The following is an 11,132-nucleotide window of genomic DNA, read 5'->3' as shown; positions in this document are numbered from 1 at the left end:
ACGGTACCAGTGTAATCCCCATACACGGTACCAGTGCAATCCCCATAGATGGTACCAGTATAATCGCCTTACATGGTACCAAGGCCAGCCCCACCCCACAAACTAATTGTCATTTTGTATGGCAGTTTAGAACATATAAGAATGCATTATGTTCATTAGAGTTATGGTGTTGAAAAGAGCAGCACTGGTTCACTATATTTATACTACGTGCGTAATACATTTCCTTAATTAAAAGATATATACAATTAAATTTTGTCGGGAGGTATAATTTTCTGCATGTATTCATGGAAACAACAACACAAAAACTGCTATCCTTAATGACAACAGCCAACCTTAAAATAATACATATTTTACACACAAACACTAACTGAAAAGAAAACAAAGTAGATACAAATAAATATTATTGGTTTCAACACATTCATTTGGGACACATACATACATACATACATACCGCTCAGGTGGCCTAGTGGTTAGAGCGTCCGTCTCGGATGAGTGAGATCGTGGGTTCGATCCCCGGCCGAGTCATACAAAATGGTACTAACAGGTGCTCACCATTAAGAGGTTAGTGTTAGGACTGGTCGACCCCAGTGTCAGCATAATGTGACAGGGTGGGACATCATGCTATAGTCAAACGCTGTATTATCGCGGGCTCTATATTATCGAGGCAAACGGGATTTCCAGAGTAATTTTGCACACGCGACGCCTAGCGGCTGTTTACCTTGGTCAAGTTGCAGAAAAGAGGTTACGCAGATCTGTTACAACACAGTTTCATCAAAATGTCAACATTTTTGGTAAGTATACTTTGAAAAACCCGGAAACGCACTATCTGTTAAGGTGCATGCAATTTCATGGATCACTATATACAAAGGTACTATCGAAATTTTAATATCTACATCGGTCGTGAGTACTAAATATACCAGATGTGTCGTCTGCACTTTAATAATTATAGGTTATATACCGGTGGTGACGTACAAGCCATATCAAGGCTGCGCATGGAATTAGATTATATGGTAGCCAATAAGGACTGTAATTGACAAAACGTAAACAATGATCATGCGCATCATATATAAATATGAAATTATTAATTCTTAACTGTTTCCATGTGCTATTTTTAAATAATAATAATAATAACAACACATTCATTAGTATTCATACCTTAATATATATATATATATATATATATATATATATATATATATATATATATATATATATATATATATATATATATTATCATCACAAACTTATATTATTTCTGTCTTTCAGAATCAACGTATGAAGAAAGCAAGGAAACAGTATAATTGTACAAATTTACAAAGAGCTTTTAATGCAAATCTTGCAGGCATGTCTGTTTATCATGCAGCTAGGCAGTTTGGTGTTCCAGAGTCAGTCTTGAGAGATAGGACTATAGGACATGTATCCCTTGATGCCAAGACAGGTCCAGAGAGAATCTTCAGTGATAATGAAGAGCATCAACTGGTAGATCATCTCAAGTATATGGCTGATATCGGATATGGATATACAAAGACAAATGTGCAGTACCTTGCAGCAGACTATGCAGTGTCTTGTGGAAAAAAGATCCAAGTGAACGACCATTGAGTGATTGCTGGTTTTATGGGTTTATGTGCAGGTGGCCAGATTTAAAACTTGCCAACCCACAGAAACCATCTATCATGCGAGCAAAATGTGCTTCAAGGGATGTACTAAACCGCTATTATAAGGAGCTATCAACCATCCTTTCAGTCAACAATTTAAGAGAAAGGCCAGATAGAATATTTAATATTGATGAAACTGGAATCAATACTGAGCATTCACCTCCAAGAGTTGTATGCGGCAAGGATACCCAGGCACAAGCAGTGGCATCAACAAGATCGCAAAATGTAACCATCATTGGGTGTGGCAATGCACTTGGAAACCACATCCCACCATACTTTGTCTTCCCTGGGAAGAAGTGGAATATTCAGTTGTTAGACGGTGCTCCTCCAGGATCTGTTGGTGAGATGTCAGATAGTGGTTGGTCAAACTCAACCATATTTCATAATTACATCACCAAACACTTTGCAAAGCATAGTGGAATAGCTGATGGAAAAATTCACAGCCCACCTTCATATTGTATGATGGTCATAAATCACATATATCTTTAACACTTCTAGACTGGGCGAATAAACACAATGTCATTCTTTTTGTACTGCCACCTCATACAAGCCATATCACCCAGCCTCTGGACATTGGTATTTTTGGACCCTTCAAATCAATGTACGACAGTGAATGTCAGCTATTCCTGCAGAAGAACCCAGGACAACAAGTAACAAAATATGACATTGCAAAACTTATTTGCAAACCTTAGGTGGCGCTATACAGTTTCGCATTTTGCATAGGGTTAGGAATTTAAAGAAAAAGAATGTCCCCGGCTTTCCTCACTGGTTATACTGGCTATTTAAAAAAGACCTTGTATATCTTAGGTATAATGCAAAGAACCTTTAATTCCCTTTATTTTGGTGTATGATTGATGGGTGTACTATGGGTTATAGTGTATACAGCTTGGCCTTACTTCAAATGTGCACCTTTCAAAAAAGTGCTAGCTCTACTTGGTCATTTTCACTTCCTTAACTTCAGAGGTCAATTGTACAAAAAACGGCCGATAACTTTTTTTACACTTTATATATTTGGTAATTCATTCATTGCACTTTCAGAAGCTGGTATTGTCTAGTCTGGCAAAATTAATTTTCCCTATTTTAATAGCTGCTATGTATAGTGTACTTTAGACTAATTCAGACTGATTTTTTAACACAAGGGAGCAGTCATTTTAGTTAGCAGTGTGCTTAAATCATGTAAAATTTCCAAAAGTACAATATCCAAAAGAAATATCATCCACATTACATTAATGTAGCATAGAGGTATGCAAACATTCTCTCCACTGTGCATGTTTTAAATGCGAACTACTTCACCTTACGTACGTCACTCTCTCAAAAGTACATTATATCTGGTGAGTGCCACCTTACTTAAAGGCATTGTCTCCTGAAAATTTAATTTCTGCTTTTGGTAAATCGGGAATTTATCCATTCTCCAATAAGAAAATTTTGGATTCCTTGTTAGCACCATCAACAATTTACCATGTGGAGAATGATGCCAGTCATAGTGAAGAAACCTCTCGAGCAGCAACTCAGGATTACGATAAAGATGTTGTTATGAATGCCAAAACATCAGAGAAAGAAGACATACATGATTTCTTTAAGAAGAGAAAAATTATAAAAATTACCCAAAAGCCACACACAAAATTTGTTACACCGTTCCTTACTGGTAGCCTAGCAAAGAAGAAGAATGTCAACATCATGCAACACTCATCAGCTTCAAAACCTTACAAAGAAGAACCAGTTGTTCTAGACAATTCCACAAGTTTCACTGTCAGGAAATCATCTTTCTCAACTGTGAAGTCAGCAAGTACAGAAAAAATGAATATCAAAATAGTACCTACTTTCTCTAAGAAATCTTGTACTACAGCCCAAAAAAATTCTAAAACATCACCTATGATTACAATCCCTTCTTCTCCTAAACCTGGTCCTTCTGTATATCATGTAGACGATGATGATGAAAACATATTTGAGGAGAGTCAAGACAGCTTATCTATATCGGAGGATGAATCTTCAAATTGTTGTGTATGTCACAAGCATCAGCCACCTGTACTTAGGGGTTGCGTTAATCTTGTGATTGTTAAATGGGCACAGTGTGACAATTGCCAACATTGGACACACCTTTCATTGTGTTGTGCAACAGCAGTTGTTAGGCAACATAGTTCATTTCTTTGCCCACACTGTATTTAAAAAATCAGAGATATTTAATTGTTTGAAACAATTTAAAGCAGTTTTATTCATGGATTTCAAGTTTAATTACATTTGTGAATTCCATTTAAATACATGGATTCTTTTATTTATGTGGAATTTTCAGCCAATGCAAGTGTGGACATTCATTCTTATAGGTAAGTTCAAATTTACATGTATTATAATACCTGCGTGCTACCATACCCAAGTTATGTAAATACCGCGATAATATAGAGTTATTCCCCCATGGTAATTGAATATGGGTCATCAACAATATTTGATTTTATGTTCATTTACGGGCTTCGAGTGACAGAGAATTTTTATAGGAATATATAGAGGGAAAATCACAGAAACTTCACAAAATGTAATCATGCAGTAACAACAAAACGGTTCTATTATATACCGATAACAACATTATGTACCGCGATAATACAGCGTTCCGGGCTACATGTCTGCGGCATGATGCCCCATTGCTAGTCATCACTATAAACTTCCACACTGCAGAGATCGTAGCGATATGGCTGATTTATTTTAAAGCTACGTTAAAAAATCTAAGTCACACACACACACACACAAATACATATATGCACATTGGAGAGTTTTACTAAACGAAGATTGGAAAACAATATAAACGGATGACAAAGAATTGAAATGTAAAAAATTATTACTGTACACGCTCACATATTATAGTTTAATATATGAAAACATTACATAGTGAGGGTAGTCCACAATTTTTTTATCTTTAAAATTGCATATATGTCGCGATTTACTACGTGTTACTAAGCGTCTCTATGTGCTTAGTCGGAAAACAGTATGGCGGCAGCCGTGAACAATGATGTTATGGTCTATTTTTAGCACAAGGTCGATTTAAGTTCAAGCGCCATTGGTACCGTGATACCTCCAAATGCAGGTATAGTTTCCGTATTATACTTCCGGTTCTTGGCTAAAGAAGTGCGCAGCAAAATACAGTTGTGACAAACCTGTGAATTGTTAAGTCTTAGACTTTGGAGACCTCCTGGCGACAATATGGTTAGACTTAATATATTATTGACAAGTGAAGTGACTAATAATTTTTTTGTTGGCATTTTCGTATCTTTGATGCTTTTCGTTTTTAAAGTCGATGGGTACGGGTACGAACAACTGAATGGTGTGCAATGAGGTGTGCCATTGTCGAAACGGGAGGCGGGATGGGTTGGAAACGTTATTGTTAATTTTTGGCTTTTTATCTATGATCTTTGTTGTACAGTGTTTATGCACGAGTTTCTTTGAAGATAAACATGCAGGTAATCGCTGGAGACAAACTATTCAAATGTGAAGTCTGTGATAAACTATTTGGGCAGAGTAGGAACTTGAAGACGCACATGAAGATACATACTGGAGATAAACCATTCAAGTGTGAAATTTGTGATAAACTGTTTCGGCAAAGTGGCACTTTGAAGATGCACATGAAGATACATACTGAAGATAAACCATTCAGATGTGAAGTTTGTGGTAAAATGTTTAGGCACAGTGGTGCTCTGAAGATGCATATGAGAATACATACTGGAGATAAACCATTCAAATGTGAAGTTTGTCATAAAATGTTTAGGCAAAGTGGTGCTTTGAAGAATCACATGTACATACATACGGGAGATAAACCATTCAAATGTGAAATTTGTGATAAAATGTTTAGGCAGAGTACTACTTTGAAGAAACACTTGCTAATACATACTGGAGATACTCCATTCAGATGTGCACTTTGTAATAAAATGTTTGCACGGAGTAGTCATTTGAAGGAGCACATGAGTGTACACACTGGAGATAAACCATTTAAATGTGATGTTTGTGATGAAGTGTTTAGACAGAGTAGTGCTTTGAAGATGCACATGAGGGTACATACTGGAGATAAACCATTCAAATGTGAAGTTTGTGACAAAATGTTTAGGCAGGGTACTAATTTGAAGACACACATGATGATACATACTGGAGATAAACCATTCAAATGTGAAATTTGTGATAAAATGTTTAGGCAGAGTGGAACTTTGATGATGCACTTGAGGGTACATACCGGAGATAAGCCATTTAAATGTGAAGTTTGTGATAAACTGTTTAATCATCGTAGTAATTTGAAGACACACATGATGATACATGCCAGAGATAAACAATTCAAACGTGAAACGTGGGATGACATCTTTAGGCGCAGTAGCTCATGGAATCAGCACATGATGAGGCATTCTGAAGATAAACAATTCAAATGTGGACTTTGTGATCAAATGTTCACCCAAAGTAGTGCTTTGAAGATGCATATGACAACACATACACGAGAGAAACCACTCAGATGTGACATTGGTGATACAGTGTTTGGATAGAGCTGTCAGGTGTGAGATATTCCTGAAAATTTGACTTCTTGTTCTGATGTTCATCAACCTCAGGACATACTAAACTGCATGATTATTTAGACAGTAAGAGAGCAAACTAAAAACCACAAATATCAGGGGAGGCATCTTACCTTGTAGATCTAAATGTCCAGATGAAAATAACAAATACTTGTTGAGATGCCACCTTGCCTTAGTTCTGGTGTTGTAGTGAAATGTATTCAAGACATCAGTAGCTAGGCATAGTTTTGATATCAGTTATGTTGACAAACTCTTGCCCATTCACAAGCATGTGTTTTAATAGCTGATTGACCATGAACCCTTTCCAGAGTAAGGTAGCAACTAGCACTGTCCAATTTCCGCATGCTATCCTTTGGTGAAAAAACATGTACTTGTGTTTTGAAACTTGAACAATAGTGTGTAAATAGCAGTTTGTGTTTTAAGATCAGAATCGGTGATCTGGATACATATTAACTGCCTCTTGTACACTATGTCATCATAAAATTAGTTTGAAATTGGATGTGGGCCGAACAGGAAATAATGGCTGACATCGCTAAGTCTGAGATTTACCAGTTAATTAGATTGTTTTCGTAAATCATCAGGCAAATATATTCAGAAAAATATACAATTCATTGAAAGCAAAGCATAGGTATTATTTTTAAAAAGATTTAACTTTAAAGTGTAAATTATGCAGGTCAGAAACATATGGGACAATGCTATGTTGTGGAATTTGAGAGCTGTGTTGTAAAGTCTAAGTTGTCTAACTTGACATGTATTTGTGCAAATACGAAAAAAAAAAGAAGCAAAGCAAATACTATTTAACCATTGCCTAAAATTACTACAAGTACGTAGGTAAATAAATAAACCATAAATTTGCAATCCTGTCATTGGACTGTTGTTATGAGCTATATTAAAGTGAGTGATTACATTACGAAAGCCTCTCCTTAAAAAAATAGATGCACTCACGTCCACATGTGCTCGACACGAGCTTGATGTTGAGAAAAAAAACAAAACAATAATCTGAAGGAACAAAATCATACATAATGACAAAATAAACTTAGATTACCCCCATGACCTGTAATGACATAGGACCTTCTCTATTGTAATATATAAGAGAGAAGGTACAGAACGAGTTTAAAAATTTTTGTCAACTGCCATTTTATCGTGAAATTACATTAATTAAAGAAAAAAATTATTTAAGGATAGCTGATTAAGCATTATTACTAACTTGTAAATACAGTAATGTAATTTAGTTACTCCTATCAGTTATAATTGATTACAATACTGTAATCTAGTTATTCCCATCAGTTATAATTGATTACAATACTGTAATCTAGTTACTCCTATCAGTTATAATTGATAACAATGCTGTAATCTAGTTACTCCTATCAGTTATAATTGATAACAATACTGTAATCTAGTTACTCCTATCAGTTAAAATTGATTACAGTACTATAATATAGTTACTCCTTTCAGTTAAAATTGATTACAGCAGACCTGTGTTAGTGTCAAACACTGTATGTAGATCCCAGCATTGTTATAGAAGTCAAGAAGTGCTGTCAGGCCAAAATTGTTTTCACTCATTTTTGTGAAAATATGGGGGGAAAAAGTAGTGAGGCAAATGCTATTTAACCATTGCCTGATGTTATTACATGTGTGCACACAAATAATAAAACCATTCATTTGCAATTCTATATATGAACTGCTGTGAGTGGTTATGTTAAGAAAGCCCCTTTCTGAAAATAGATGCACTCTTGTTGGTGGTTAGAAAGAAGGTTTTAGTTCATTCATATACCAATTTTAATGCTGCATTGTGTTACTGAGTATTTAGTAATGATAATGTTTTATCTGCAACAAAGAAATTTAGACCAACAAATTGGTAAGAAGACATGTGTGTACTTGCTCTCATCTTCATATTACATGGATTGTTTTAAACATGATTGCAAATTTTTTTCAACTGCCATTTTATAGTGTACTTTCATAAATTAGGGAAAAAAAATTCTTTAAGGGTAGTCTATTCAGGGCTGTTCCATTTAAACATACAAGGTACCCAGGGAAGGCAGAAAAAATAAATATATATGCCAGGGTAGTTCAGTTTCAGAGTTCATATTAAAATGAAGAAAAAAATCTAAATTGCGTCTATTGGTGAGTACCCCAGTTTAAAAGTGCCTTCCCTAGGTTCCATGTATATTTTAATGGAACAGCCCTCAGCATTTATACTAACTTGCAAATACAATATTGTAATCTAGTTACTCCTTCAGTTAAAATTGATTACAGTGTATAGCTTCTACAATGCTCTTCAGTAACTGCATATGAATATGATAATTTTAATATGTTTACAAAATGTATTTATAATATATAGAGATGTTAAAAAATTTAGGAAACTTTGACCAGGTTCCCGTCATTCTTAACGATCGGTTACCCGGGTATCCAAGCAAAGGGAAATTGTATTAAAGGTGAACCTGAACTACTTTGTTGTAGGTTCACACATGCCAACCCCAAAGAGATGAATATTCAAAATTCACATTAAAGAAACCCATCTTTTATTGGAAATGTGTCATGTGCATACTATAAATAATAAATAAGGAAATTAGGAGGTCTAATGATGAACACAGGGGCTCATATTGTTGTTTTCAGTATAATGATTAGCCATATGTGTATTATATAATAATACAGAAATAAGTTGTAAATAAGTGCAGTAGGTCTTTCCTTTGGACAATGAGAGGACAGTATTTGATTTAGAGAGTTGTGCTTGCATATTAGCCTGAGCGGGCATGATAATGGCGATGTCGATTGGTCGTGTGGGAAAATGGCCTAGCTTTCCAGGTGTGAGAGAAAGCCAGACTTTTCACAGGCATACCAGGTTGAATACCAGTGCTAGGCATTGGTACTAATTTTATTACACTGCATGAAATCTAGCTTGATATATCAGCAATGATTCTTAAATAGGTCATGCAAGAAATGAGTAGTGTCCTCCCTTGTATATAGTACATGTATGGCAAGTAAATTGCAAGCAATGATATTAGCCCATGTGACAATGAATAAATGTGCACATGACATGAGTGTCGAACTGTAATCGTTATTATGTGTCTCGATCTAAACTTGGAACCATTTTGGGGTTTTTAAAAATGTTTTTTCTCCTTTTTCTTGTTAGGGATACCCAGTTGCCCATTGTATTATCCAGGTTATTATCAATGGGTGGGTACCTGTTGACAATTTCAATAATAAATTTTAAAAAATCCAAGTTACTGAAATTTCGAGATCCTTTGTAGAAATTGTGAGATAATAACTATATAAATTTTGAGATACTAAGTCAAAATTTTAAGATAAAAACTAAAAATGTTGGGATACTAAGTCAAAATTTTGAGTTCTTAAGTCAAAATTTCAACTTGCCACAGGTTAAATACTTGGCCCTAATGCTCCTTTGTATTTTCTTGATGCAACATGTTCTTCAGTTTAACAAAATCCGTCTCCTCTAACATTTTTTTGTCATATAGCATCTACAAGTCATCAATAAAGCCCATAACGGGGCGTTTCTGTTGATACTTGATGCCATATTTTTTATTATGAAGAGTGGGCTGCTAATTAAGTGTGTATCAAATTAAAATGAATATGACACATTGTTTCAAATTCAAGAAACCCGTCTGTTTCCTTCGAAACACTTCATGTGCAGTTACTATAAATAGAAAATAAGGAAACTGTTCAACATACATAGCCAACCGTCACTCATGTTGGAAATATCAGATCAGTAGATGAAGGTCTATGATGATGAATGTCACATGACATGAGCCTCGAACTGTACTCATTATTCTGTGTCTTGCATGCTCCTGATGTCACCAGATATAATCTTTGATCTAAACTTGGAGACACGTTTTCTTTTTCTTTCTTTTGACAACCAAATGGGTACCCAGTAGCTTATTGTATTGCCCGGGTAATTATGAACAGGTGGGTACCAAAGTACCTGGGTACACATTGACCCCTTTAATATTATACATACAATTTAGAAAGTTTCTGCTTGAAAATAAAATATTCCTTAAAACCAATGTTAAATGCAGATATGCATACTAACAAATAAAAAGTATAATTGAAATAGAGAATGAAAGCACACACACACACACACACACACATATATATATATATTGCATATCTTGCTTTGCTTCCACTTCTCCCTGTTCTGTCCAAAAGAAATAACTCTCTAGAATTCAAGTCTAGCTTGACCCCTGTTAACTGTATACTTAATAGCATTGTTCTGGCCACCCAGAAGATAGGATTTTGTACTGAAAATTACCCTAATACTCTGTACATTTTTACATGTTTAGCAAGGTTTCAGAGTAAAGATCATACAGGTGACTTGAGATTCTCAAACATTACTGTTGACAATAATGCTTGACACCATGTTCTCAGTGTACACTACCAAATAACAGGCAGAGATTTATTGTTCTATTGTTTCATTAAATTTACATGCTACTGCTAGTAGGGAAACTCAGAAAGATAAGCTTTGTTAGTTTGCTCTAATATTTACAAAGATCACATGTCACAGGCAAATAGACTGGCCTTTGTACCTTCCACGTAGAAAACAATACTAATACGAAATGGACTAAGTTGTAACTACTCTTAATTGACAAACGTGAAAATCAGTTCACCTGAGTTCTTGAAATAACTATAGAAATATGTCAATTTTTGGGTCTGAATTGACTGAATAAATCTGCAGCCTTAACAAATTCCAGTACATGCTCAATGTAACTCACAATCAGTGTAATTTTGACTTAGTTATGTCTTTGTTTTGTAATCAAGTGATATTTGAAAATTAAACCCCCCAACTTTCATCAATGTTTGCAAACATTAATGTCCCAACGTAGCCTGGAACAAGCCTACTTTGTCTCCAAAATGTTTCCTGATATAGCTCAGAATTAATTTATTATGTAGTATCTACTAGAATTGAATGTAATGTGTGTAAGTT

The 11,132-nt window shown here is 35.0% G+C and overlaps 1 pseudogene across 1 annotated transcript; it reads left to right on the top strand.

Moving 5' to 3' along the window:
* The first annotated feature begins 713 nt into the window (after positions 1-713).
* On the top strand, positions 714-3,129 carry LOC149784614 (uncharacterized; annotated as a pseudogene). Its single transcript, XR_016414174.1, has 2 exons — positions 714-791; positions 1,267-3,129. The product of XR_016414174.1 is annotated as an uncharacterized LOC149784614 (transcript).
* Positions 3,130-11,132: the final 8,003 nt, after the last annotated feature.

Source organism: Sinohyriopsis cumingii, chromosome 14, assembly GCF_028554795.1.
Source record: "Sinohyriopsis cumingii isolate HCF-2022 chromosome 14, ASM2855479v2, whole genome shotgun sequence".
Taxonomy (NCBI): Eukaryota; Metazoa; Mollusca; class Bivalvia; order Unionida; family Unionidae; genus Sinohyriopsis; species Sinohyriopsis cumingii.
Note: the sequence above shows the minus strand (reverse complement) of the source record. Positions and strands in the feature narration are given on the sequence as shown.